General features: G+C 43.2%; 1 protein-coding gene across 6 annotated transcripts in view; it reads left to right on the forward strand.

Annotated features, from left to right (window-relative positions):
* Window positions 1-13,179, forward strand: part of PSD3 (pleckstrin and Sec7 domain containing 3) — a 574,055-nt gene that overhangs the window by 251,850 nt on the left and 309,026 nt on the right. Inside the window, exon 1 of one of the 6 annotated variants that reach the window (XM_056569249.1) lies at window positions 9,492-9,636. The exons of the other annotated variants lie outside the window; for them this stretch is intronic. The gene's annotated coding sequence lies outside the window, so the exon portion shown is untranslated. Of the gene's footprint in view, window positions 1-9,491; window positions 9,637-13,179 lie in introns of those variants that run through there. 6 annotated transcript variants of the gene reach the window in all.

Below are 13,179 nucleotides of genomic sequence, written 5' to 3' on the forward strand. Positions count from 1 at the left end.
GGATGCAGGGCGTATCCATACGCCCTATGTCCTGAAGAGGTTAAACCATCCCTGGTGGTCCAGTAGGGTGGATCGCGCGCAATCACGATCCACTGTGGAGGTAGCCGAAAGGCTTGCCTCACGTCCTATGCCGGCTGCTGTGCTGTGAATGATAAAGCCTGGCAGGATAAGGCTTTATCAATCGAACACAGAACACACAGATCAATGTGGTTCTATTAAACCACATTGATCTGTATGAGGAATCTAATGATTCCTCCTAAAATATTTTTTTTCAAATAAAAAGTAAAAAAACAAAACAAAAAAACACCCATTAACCTCTTCCTTATTAAACGTTTAAATCACCCCCCCTTTCCCAAATTCCATATAAAAAATACTAGAATAAAAATAAACATATGTGGTATCGCCGCTTGCGTAAATGTCCAAACTATAAAAATATATCGTTACTTAACCCCTTAAGGACGCAGGACGTACTCAAACGGCCCCTTTTCCGAGTCCTTAAGGACTCAGGACGTTTGAGTACGTCCTGTCAAATCCCGGCCCCCCGCCGCTAGCCGGAGGGGAGCCGGTGCCCGATGCCTGCTGAAATCGTTCATTATGCCCCCCCATGTCGGCGATGGCCGCAGATCGCTGGACAATTCAGTCCAGCGATCTGCGGCAGATTCCGGGTCAATTGGGTCTCCGGTGACCCGGAATTACAGGCTGTTCGGGGCCGTCTCTGACGGCCCCGAACAGCCAGAGCCTGCAGGGGTGAGGTGGCACTGGTGCCACCTCACGATCGCCCTGATTCGTTGGCCGGATTACCGGCCGACCAATCAGGGCGCCTGCTGCGGGTGTCACTCCCGCAACCCCGCTCCGCCCCTCTTCCGGAGGACGTGAGCGGGTGCACCCCAGGTGCTGGGGACCCCGATCCCCGGCGTCAATGTTGGGATCAGGGCCCCAGGAGCGACGGCCGCGGCGGAGACGACGAGGGACTGACCTGTGCGGCGAGGATCGTTGGAGGTGAGTGACAGCCTCCTGATGTTGCTTAGCAACAGCTCCCAGCATGCAAAAAGGGCATGCTGGGAGCTGTAGTTATGCAACAGCAGGAGGCAGACCACCACAACTCCCAGCATGCCCTTATGGGCATGCTGGGACTTGTAGTTTTGCAACAGCTGGAGGCACATTTTTTCTATGGAAAAGTGTACCTTCAGCTGTTGTGCAACTACAACTCCCAGCTTGCACCAACAGCTAAAGTGCATGCTGGGAGTTGTAGTAGTGCATCTGCTGGTTGCATAACTACAACTCCCAGCATGCCCGTTGGCTGTCGGTGACTGCTGGGAGTTGTAGTTTTGCAACAGCTGAAGGCACACTGAGTTATGTAGCAAACCAGTGTGTCTCCAGCTGTTGCATAACTACAGTCCCCAGCATCCCCAGCCAAAGTAGTATGCCTCCAGCTGTTGCATAACTACAAGACCCAGCATGCCCTTCCGCTGTCCGTACATGCTGGGGGTTGTAGCTTTTGCAACAGCTGAAGGCGCACTGGTTGCAAAACACTGAGTTTGTTACCAAACTCTGTGTTTCACAACCAGTGTGCCTCCAGCTGTTGCAAAACTACAACTCCCAGCATGCACTGATAGACCGTACATGCTGGGAGTTGTAGTTTTGCAACAGCTGGATGTTCCCCCCCCCCCCAATGTGAACGTACAGGGTACACTCACATGGGCGGAGGATTACAGTAAGTATCCGGCTGCAAGTTTGAGCTGCGGCAAATTTTCTGTCGCAGCTCAAACTGCCAGCGAGAAACTACTGTGAACCCCCGCCCGTGCGACTGTACCCTAAAAACACTACACTAACACAAAATAAAAAGTAAAAAATACTACGTATACACATACCCCTACACAGCCCCCCTCCCCTCCCCAATAAAAATTAAAAACGTCTGGTACGCCACTGTTTCCAAAACGGAGCCTCCAGCGGTTGCAAAACTACAACTCCCAGCATGCACTGATAGACCGTACATGCTGGGAGTTGTAGTTTTGCAACAGCTGGATGTTTCCCCCCCCCCCCCCCCCCCCCCCAATGTGAACGTACAGGGTACACTCACATGGGCGGAGGATTACAGTAAGTATCCGGCTGCAAGTTTGAGCTGCGGCTCAAACTGCCAGCGTGAAACTACTGTGAACCCCCGCCCGTGTGACTGTACCCTAAAAACACTACACTACACTAACACACAATAAAATAAAAAGTAAAAAACACTATGTATACACATACCCCTACACAGCCCCCCTCCCCAATAAAAATGAAAAACGTCTGGTACGCCACTGTTTCCAAAACGGAGCCTCCAGCTGTTGCAAAACAACTACTCCCAGTATTGCCAGATAGCCACTGACTGTCCAGGCATGCTGGGACTTTTACAACAGCTGGAGGCACCCTGTTTGGGAATCACTGGCGTAGAATACCCCTATATCCACCCCTATGCAAGTCGCTAATTTAGGCCTCAAATACGCATGGCGCTCTCACTTTGGAGCCCTGTCGTATTTCAAGGCAACAGTTTAGGGTCACATATGGGGTATCGCCGTACTCGGGAGAAATTGTGTTACAAATTTTGGGGGGTATTTTCTGCTTTTACCATTTTTAAAAATGTAAAATTTTTGGGAAAAGAGGCATTTTAGGTAAAAAAAAAATAATTTTTTTTACATATGCAAAAGTCGTGAAACACCTGTGGGGTATTAAGGTTCACTTTACCCCTTGTTACGTTCCCCAAGGGGTCTAGTTTCCAAAATGGTATGCCATGTGTGTATTTTTACTGTCCTGGCACCATAGGGGCTTCCTAAATGCAGCATGCCCTCAGAGCAAAATTTCCTTCAAAAAAGCCAAATGTGACTCCTTCTCTTCTGAGACCTGTAGTGCGCCAGCAGAGCACTTTTCACCCCCATATGGGGTGTTTTCTGAATCGGGAGAAATTGGGCTTCAAATTTTGGGGGGTATTTTCTGCTATTACCCTTTTTAAAAATGTAAAACTTTTGGGAAACCAAGCATTTTAGGGAATTTTTTTTTTTTTTTTTTACGTATGCAAAAGTTGTGAATCACCTGTGGGGTATTAAGGTTTACTTTACCCCTTGTTATGTTCCCTGAGGGGTCTAGTTTCTGAAATGGTATGCCATGTGTTTTTTTTTGCTGTTCTGGCACCATAGGGGCTTCCTAAATGTGACATGCCCCCCAAAAACCATTTGTCACTCCTTCCCTTCTGAGCCCTCTACTGCGCCCGCCGAACAATTAACATAGACATATGAGGTATGTGCTTACTCGAGAGAAATTGGGTTTCAAATACAAGTAAAAATTTTCTCCTTTTTACCCCTTGCAAAAATTCAAAAATTGGGTCTACAAAAACATGCGAGTGTAAAAAATGAAGATTGTGAATTTTCTCCTTCACTTTGCTGCTATTCCTGTGAAACACCTAAAGGGTTAAAACACTTACTGAATGTCATTTTGAATACTTTGGGGGGTGCAGTTTTTATAATGGGGTCATTTATCGGGTATTTCTAATATGAAGGCCCTTCAAATCCACTTCAAACCTGAACTGGTCCCTGAAAAAAAGCGAGTTTCAAAATTTTGTGAAAAATTGGAAAATTGCTGCGGAACTTTGAAGCCCTCTGGTGTCTTCCAAAAGTAAAAACTCATACATTTTATGATGTAAACATAAAGTAGACATATTGTATATGTGAATAAAAAAAAAATTATTTTGAATATCCATTTTCCTTACAAGCAGAGATCTTCAAAGTTAGAAAAATGCTAAATTTTCAAATTTTTCATAAAATTTTGGGATTTTTCACCAAGAAAGGATGCAGGTTACCACAAAATTTTACCACTAAGTTAAAGTAGAATATGTCACGAAAAAACAATCTCTGAATCAGATTGATAACTAAAAGCATTCCAGAGTTATAAATGTTTAAAGTGACAGTGGTCAGATGTGCAAAAAATGGCTGAGTCCTTAAGGTGAAAAAGGGCTCAGTCCTTAAGGGGTTAAACCGCAGGATCAATGGCGTACGTACAAAAAAATTCCAAAGTCCAAATTAGCCTATTTTTGGTCACTTTTTATATTAGGAAAAAATGAATAAAAGGCGATGAAGTCCAATCAATACAAAATGGTACCGCTGAAAACTTCAGATCGTGGCGCAAAAAATGAGCCCTCACACCACCCCGTACGTGGAAAAATAAAAAAGTTATAGGGATCAGAAGAGGACAATTTTAAACGTATAAATTCTCCTGCATGTAGTACTTTTCAGAAGTACGACAAAATCAAACCTATATAAGTAGGGTATCATTTTAATCGTATGGACCTACAGAATAAAGAGAATGTGTCATTTTTACTGAAAAATGTACTGCGTAGAAACGGAAGCCCCCAAAAGTAACAAAATGGTGTTTTTTCTTCAGTTTTCTAAATTGGTTTCGACGTAGATTTTTGGGTAAAATTACTGATGTCATTACAAAGTAGAATTGGTGGCGCAAAAAATAAGCCCTCCATGGATTTTTAGTTGCAAAATTGAAAGGGTTATGATTTTTAAAAGGTAAGGAGGAAAAAACGAAAGTGCAAAAACAGAAAAATGCTAGGTCGTTAAGGGGTTAAATATACATAAAACTATAAAACAATAAAAGCAGTGTAAGAAAGATGGCAATATTTGTTAAACAAAGATAAATTCTTCATGATATTCACTTTCTGGGCCATAAGTGTGGTGTGTATTAAGAGATCTGTTCACTTGTAAAACCACTTTAGTTTAGCAATGAACAACCCAGAAATTTGCACTGTTTCACTTACTCCCGGTCCTGTATTTCTGCTACCAATCCTGAATACCCAGTAGAAGTGCCCTGTAATGTCCCTGTACAATGTGTATGGGATCCTTCAAATTCCGAATAATTGTAGTAGAATATACACATACACACAAAAACAATTACCATAATCTAATAGCCATTTAGTTTTGAATGTTCATTACCAGCAGTCTTCCATTACAGCATTTGTTTTATTTTTTATATTAGTATCTCTTAACTGGTAACACAGGAATAATTGTGCACAGATCAGTATTACACATTTACATTGTTGGCCTGCTGCAATGATGCTTTTCAATAAGGCTCCGTTCATATCTCGTTTTCTGCTTCACATCAGGCTATATGTCGGCAAACTTTACATGCAAACATGTTACAAACAGGCCCTTCGGCTTTGAAGAAGCACTTCCATTTGGCAACTAGCCAGTTTATCTATCTATCTATCTATCTATCTATCTATCTATCTATCTTCCAGCTAGTATTACTTCATTTAACTGTTCCTTTCTATCCTAGGCTGGGTTCACAACACGTTTTATGCAATACGGGTTCGCATATGGCTGGGGGGAGCTAAAACCGGGTGCTCCCGTATCCCTGCTGTATGCTGCCCGTATGTATTGTATTTCAATGAGCCGACCGGAGTCACATGCTGGTCAGCTCATTTTTGCCCTTTATGCGGTTTTTCCCAACGGACCTAAAACTGTGGTCTGAGGGATGTAATTCCAGACCTGGATTAAAGCATCCTCTAACTCCTGGACAGTCTGTGGTGCAATGTGGTGTTGGTGGATGGACCGAGACATGATGTCCCAGATGTGCTCAGTCGGATTTAGGTCTGGGGAATGGGCAGGCCAGTCCATAGCATCAATGCCTTCCTCTTGCAGGAACTGCTGACACACTCCAGCCACATGAGGTCTAGCATTGTCTTGCATTAGGAGGAACCCAGGGCCAGCCGCACTAGCTTATCGTCTCACAAGGGGTCTGAGGATCTCCTTTCTGTACCTAATGGCAGTCAGGCTAACTCTGGCAAGCACATGGAGGGCTGTGCGGCCCCCCATAGAAATGCCACCCCACACCCATTACTGACCCATCTCCAAACCGGTCATGCTGGAGGATGTTGCAGGCAGCAGAACGTTCTTCACGGTGTCTCCAGACTTTGTCACGTCTGTCACGTGCTCAGTGTGAACCTGCTTGCATCTGTAAAGAACACAGGGCGGCAGTGGTGAATTTGCCAATCTTGGTGTTCTCTGGCAAATGGCAAACTTCCTGCATGGTGTTGGGCTGTAAGCACAACCCCCACCTGTGGATGTTGGGCCCTCATACCCCCCTCATGGAGTGTGTTTCTGACTGAGTGAACACATGCACATTTGTGGCCTGCTGGAGGTAATTTTGCAGGGCTCTGGCAGTGCTCCTCCTGCTCCTCCTTGCACAAAGGGTTGTTGCCCTCCTTTTGGCTCCTCCACGTCTCCTGATGTACTGGCCTGTTTCCTGGTAGCGCCTCCAAGCTCTGGACACTACGCTGACAGACACAGCAAACCTTCTTGCCACAGCTCGCATTGATGTTCCATCCTGGATGAGCTGCATTACCTGAGCCACTTGTGTGGGTTGTAGACTCCTGTCTCATGCTACCACTAGAGTGAAAGCACCGCCAGCATTCATAAGTGACCTGACATCAGTCAGGAAGCATAGGAACTGAGAAGTGGTCTGTGGTCACCACCTGCAGAACCACTCCTTTATTGGGGGTGTCTTGCTAATTGGCTATAATTTCCACCTGTTGTCTGTTCCTTCTGAACAGCAGCATGTGAAATTGCTTGTCAATCAGTGTTGCTTCCTGAGTGGACAGTGTGATTTCACAGGAGTGTGATTGACTTGGAGTTACATTGTGTTGTTTAAGTGTTCCCTTTATTTTTTTTGAGCAGTGTAGTTTGGTATCTGAAAGTCAGGATGGTGGCTGATAAGAAGTCTCATGACCCTACAACTATAAATAAATCAGGGAGTGCTTCTTTAATGGGCAATCTGTAGTTTAATAGTGACTACTTTCGGTACATTTCACAAAGGAACCGCTGTCTGTGTGGGACTCAAAATTGTTGTCTACCAAATTTTTGAGTTCCACACATAAACAAGGCATGTTCATGAAAATGAGCAAAGGTAGTTACTCTGTGACTATGTTCAGCCCATTCCATTCAATGGGCCTGCTGGGCTATATGTCACCATTCCTTTTCCAAAATTTTTGATGAGTCGACATGAGAGATGTAAAAGCAGCCTAATACTGTCTTAAAGGGTAGACATAAAAAATACCTTCAGGTACAGCTTGCTGTATAGTCTTACACATCAAAGATTTATCAAAACTAGTTCAAAATAAAATTGCTGTGGTTGCTAAAGGCAATTCTTTTATTTCCCAGAGGGCCTTAAAAAAGCTGAAAACATATTGGTTGTCTATAGGCATTCTAGCTCTATTTTGTATTAGCATTAGTTTTAATAAAGCTCTAGATCTATTTTATGGGGACATTTACAGGTTAATAGTGATCTCGTAGGGTTGTTGTATTTTACTATCAGGATGCTGTTTATACAATTCAGTATTTTGATGTTTTAGGCCAGGGCTGCACAGCAACTTTGGTTACACAAAATAAAAATCACAATGCTTCTTTGCAACATCGCACATAATGTTAGTAAATCGTGTTTTGTCCCGACATGAAATCGCGGCTGCATCACAAAAAAAAAAACCTCTTTGATCTTTGGACGCAGGTTGCAAGTTGCACATGACTTTGCCATCATTGACCTTAAGGCAAGTCACATGCAGCTGCCAACTACTTGCACTTCTCAGCTATTTGCCTGTTTTATTTTTAAAAGCCAAAGGGCAATTGTAATACAGTCAGCAAGTTGCGCAAATTTTTGCTGCATGGTTTAGATGCGATTTGCCGTCACGTTACACATGTAGTACTACATGGTCGCTTTGGTTGTGTGACATGAAGATTACAGGGTCGCATTTCAACATCGCATCTAATGAGCCAATGTAGTGACTTAATACAACCACAACATAACGGCCACACAAAATTTTTGATCACATGTTGCAACTGCCTTAGCTAGCATTGACATCAATTTAAAGGGGTATTCCGCTGCTCAGCGTTTGGAACAAACTATTCCGAACACTGGAGCCGGCGTCGGGAGCTCGTGACATCATAGCCCCCCCCCCCTCATGATGTCACGCCCCACCCCTTCAATGCAAGTCTATGGTAGAGGGGCATGACATGACATCACGAGGGGGCAGGGCTATGAACAGCTTGTTCCAAACGCTGAGGAGCGGAGTACCCCTTTTAAGCTGTGTGCAAATACAACCTGCTTGTAACGTTTGAGATATTCCAATATTTCTCTACAGCTAAATTGCAACTTTAATAAAGTTTAATTTTGTTATTTCTCGAAGAAGAGGGAATCTAAAGCCATTTAAGGTCACTATTTATGCACTATTAAAAATCTGACGTTATTTTGTTAGTGGAAATGGTCTCTTATTCCAAATAAATAAGAAATAGTGTATAGAGTAAATAACCTACACACACACACACACACACACATACATATGTATATATATATATTTCGTTAATTGGAGATACCCTGCTTTTAGATATTTTTATGTTCTTTTTGTTTTGTGTATTTTCATATTTATTTTATTTAGTTTGTTAGTTATGCATTTATTCATTGTTTTCTGTCTGTGCTTGGTGTGTTATTTATCTGTCTGATAATTGAGTTTTTTCATATTGGACTCTGTATTTTTGCATTTTTTGATTCAAACATTTTTCGAAAATGTTTCAACAAAGTCGAGCAAAAGCAAATCGTAGACAACTTGTGCAAATCGTGTGACTAATGATTCGGTCATGTGACATCTTATGATTGTCATTGTGGTCACATTGCAACTTTCTACATGTGACCAAGACACAAGTGCACAAAATCCAATTTTGATGAATTATTGGCTGCAGGTCACAAGTCGCACTCTTACTTGGCAGCATTTACCTCGGTGCAAGTTGCATGCGACTGCGACCTCCTTGTGACTTCTCTGAAATGTTGCTGTTTTATTTCTTTTTTTACAGCCAAATTGTTATGAAGTCACATGACAGCAAGGCGCAAAAAAAGTTGCGCAAATATTTTGGTTACACAACTTAGATCCATTGTGTATGTAAAGAACTATGGTTCAGATTTTATCCATGACTATCCTAAAATATAGTTGTGAGATGTATATGCATAGATGCCCTGCTCCTTGTCCAAGATGCTGTTATTTGGTTATAAAAAATCAGTGTATGTTTCGTATGACCAGTTAGTTTGGTCAGACAACTGTTGTCATCACGCAGATAAAAGGGTCAGACAGTGACAGGGTTAACAGAATCCTCACTTCATAATGCGGTTGCTTGTGTTACATTACCTTTTCGTGTCCTGGCAATGAAGAGGTTATCCCAGTGCAGCAGGCGTAGTGACCACCAGCCTGTATCAGTCTCTGTACAATCCCAAGATGCACAATGAAGAGACTGGTCATGTGTTCTTCACTTTTCCATGCAGCCAGGTCTTGGATGGAAGGGGGAGGTCACGGGATGCTGGAATGAGTAAGAGGGTGGAACTCTTTGGGAGTGGATAGAGGGGAAGTTGTTAAAACTTTTTTTTTTTGTGTGTGCTCCTTGCCCTGAGCACTGTGGAGCATTCTGGGAAAATGTCAGAGTAGATACTACATCTCTGTGTCTGTGCCCTTCAGACAATAGCAACAGAATGAAGCGCTTCCCCGCACAAGCAAGTTTGTCAAGCAGAAAGTTACGAGACAGTTTACACTAACATGGGATGACTGTCTGGTGTCCTGTAGGAGAGGTAACTAAACTGTTCATGTTCTGGTTTATTGTGCTGCCATATTCTACTGTACTGTCATGCTTTGCATCATTGTCATTGTTTGGATGACCTGTAATGAAGACTGAATGATCAGTAAAGCCCTATCCGGGATCGTACTGATCTGCAAGGGTCATTCATTTGGTTGTTTATTGAAGGATTTGGTGTATTAGGTTGTGTGGATCTTTTCTACATCTTTAGGTTGACTGTGTGTTTGTACTGATAAGAAGTCAATGGCAGGTATTTAAGATCAAGTCTCTTTGTTCTTATGTGGTCTTCAGTAACTTTCTGTGATGTCTGTATGACCAGGACTAAACGGTTATCTGATCCACTACCATCAAAAATGACAGTTTCGTTGTATGTGTATATATATTCGAGTATAAGCCGAGTTTTTCAGCACGATTTTTCGTGCTGAGAACGCCCCCCTCCGCTTATACTTGAGTGAACTCTCCGCCTATCAATCCCTTCTCAGTGGTCTTCAACCTGCGGACCTCCAGATGTTGAAAAACTACAACTCCCAGCATGCCCGGACAGCCATCGGCTGTCCGGGCATGCTGGGAGTTGTAGTTTTGAAACCTCTGAAGGTCCACAGGTTGAAGACCACTGCGCCTTTGTCATCATCCAGACCCCACCCTTTAGTTTTCTACTCACCTCCCCTCTGTGGGAAGGAAGGGTGCGCTGGTCTGGGCCATCTATGCTGCAGGGACTGTCCGGTGGGGAGGGTTAGTCGTTCCGGGCTGTCCTTTTTTCCGGGGGGGGGGGGGGGGGGCTCTTCTCCGCTCCGGGCCTGCCCCGGACTAGTGATGTTGCCTTGACGACGACGCACAGGGACGTTCATGCGCAGTGAGGGGAGCGTCTGGATGATGATGAAGGCCGCAGTGGTCTTCAACCTGCGGACCTCCAGAGGTTTCAAAACTACAACTCCCAGCATGCCCGGACAGCCAATGGCTGTCCGGGCATGCTGGGAGCTGTAGTTTTGCAACATCTGGAGGTCTGCAGGTTGAAGACCACTGATGAAGGGATTGACAGGCGGTGATGATGAAGGGGGGGATGATGATGGGGGTCTGGATGATGACATGGGGGATGATGTATTTCGAACCCTAGGCTTATAGTCAATAACTTTTCCTGGGTTTTTGGGGTGAAATTAGGGGCCTTGGCTTATATTCGGGTCGGCTTATACTCGAGTATATATGGTAATTTACAAAAATGTGTAAACGCAGAACCATTGATACACACTTGTGTAATGCTGTAGACGAGAGCTCGATGCTAAAATGCAATGTAATTAAGTGTGTGGTTAGCATAGTCCCTGCAGAGAGACATCATGGGCGCTATGCTTCCATACATTGGATCAATCCAATACATGAACCGGTTGGAGCAAACAAGTCTTAATATTTTGATAGATGTCCATTATGTATTTTCTTACTGCAGTTATGTATTCTGCAGCTTCATACCCTATGCTGAGTAAAACAAATTCTTTACAATAGGAAAGTGCACAATTTATAGAAATATTTGTTTTCAATGTTTAGAATATATATTAGGGCTAATATAAAAGTGAAGCTTGTAGGGAACTGTATATCCTCCATGCACTACTGTACAGATGAAGTCTGACTAAATGGTCCAGATTTATCAACCGGTCTTCTAATTTGCTGATGGCAACCAATCACAGCCCAGCTTTAATTTCCTAAATGACTCTGGTAAAACAAAAGGTGAGCTGGGATTGGTTGTTATGGGCTGATATTTTACGTCTAGTAGAGAAGACCAGTGTATTGCAGTATCCAGAATACGGAATCAGAGACCTATACAGGGGCAGTAGAATGATGCACTTGTTGGCTCTTTTATGTCATGTGCTTAAGAGCTGTTCACTGGCTGTTGTAGCTTCAGGTACACACACTGTATACAACCTGACTCCTATTAAGATATGTTGTGCCATGGGTGAGGGGCCGGCCCCTATACTGGAGATCGCCAGGGGTCCCAGCAGTTGGAACCTGCGCAATGCCACCCCCCAAATGGGATCAGAGTCTTGTCCCCTATTCTGTGGATAGGGAATATGTTTTATTTCCCCTGTAGTAACCCTTTCAGTTTCTTGGGTGGGACAGTACTAGGTGAGGTCCATTCAGAAATGTATCGGCATTCCCCAGTTTCCGCTCTGAAATAATGTAGAGAGATGAAAAGAAAACACATGTGCTCTGGCTTTCTTCACCGCGGTAAAGGTATAACCTAGTTGCTATAGGTACTGGCGGTAGTTTTCGGTGTTGTCTGTCTTCTGCCTCTCCATTTATTCCTTCTTCGTCCTCTGAGGTTTGTAGACAGATTGCTGTGATCAGAAGCGAATAGTTTAGGAAAGTGCTGCTGTCAGTTAAATATAGCAGCCGTGGTCTCTCGTGGTTTCACTTGTACATTTGGATGGAAATTGCTAATACAACTTTTTATCATGTTGCTATGAACTATGAGTATCTGTCTTTGGGGATTTACAGTACTTTGTATTCTGTCTGAATATATGTGCATGTTTTACCATTTACTTGATAATAATTTTTTTTTATATCTTTCCATTGTTTATTATATAATTAACATGTATTAATTCTATGGAACATCTCTCCCAATAGTTAGTATATACTATTCTCTGGTAAGTCGATGTTTGCTTGTCGACCAGCATGACTCTTCTTTACAATAGTGCTATTGTTCACCTTTTGTTAACAAAGTGCTGCCATTCAAGGAACAAAACAGCACTATATGAATTAGGTTATGTTCACGTTGCGTATTGCCTATAGCTTGGGTGAACATTGCAAGAAGCTTGGTGAAAATAGTCTTATGACACCTATTGACAAAAAGTTTTGGTGACTGTCTGATGTGTATGGGGGCCTCCTAACAGGATTACAACTGTTTTTAGCCATTTTGTTCTCAGAGAGATAAGCTGCTGTCAGAGGAGTCTGGTAGCAACTTACCCCTCCGCTTTCCATTCAGAAATCATGAACTTTTGAAGGAGCTAAACATGTGTATGGAAATTTTGAGGAAGATATGACACATGTGTTTGGGTACCTTTTTTAGTGTTATTCTGACCATACACATGAGATACTATCCCTCCTGACTACAACATTAGAAGGGGTGCCTGTTTTTTATTTTATTTTTTTACCAGTGGGACTTAGTGTACCAACACTGTCTGGACGCAAGACTTCAAAACTTGTCTTCACCTATAGCAGTCACCTTTCCTAAGTCCTAACAGTGGCTCCCTCTACTTAGATACCAACAGGACAGGACTGCAATTTTCTGTAGGTCTGGCTGGGGGATCACATGACCCAGTTACAGTAATCAAATGCATGGATGCAGCTGTGCTGGAATAAAACAAATGTAGCTGTAGGACTAGTGATGGTGAAGGTGCATGATATGGACAAAATATTTCTTTAACTATTAAGTGACAGCTGTAGTCCACAAAATTGCTTGTAGATCTGTGTATGGCTTTAAACTGTAGCTGTAGCTCAAAAGCTAAAATCAAATAGTAGTGCTACAAAAAGTCACACAGCCGTATTTTAA

Source organism: Hyla sarda, chromosome 1, assembly GCF_029499605.1.
Source record: "Hyla sarda isolate aHylSar1 chromosome 1, aHylSar1.hap1, whole genome shotgun sequence".
Lineage (NCBI taxonomy): Eukaryota > Metazoa > Chordata > Amphibia > Anura > Hylidae > Hyla > Hyla sarda.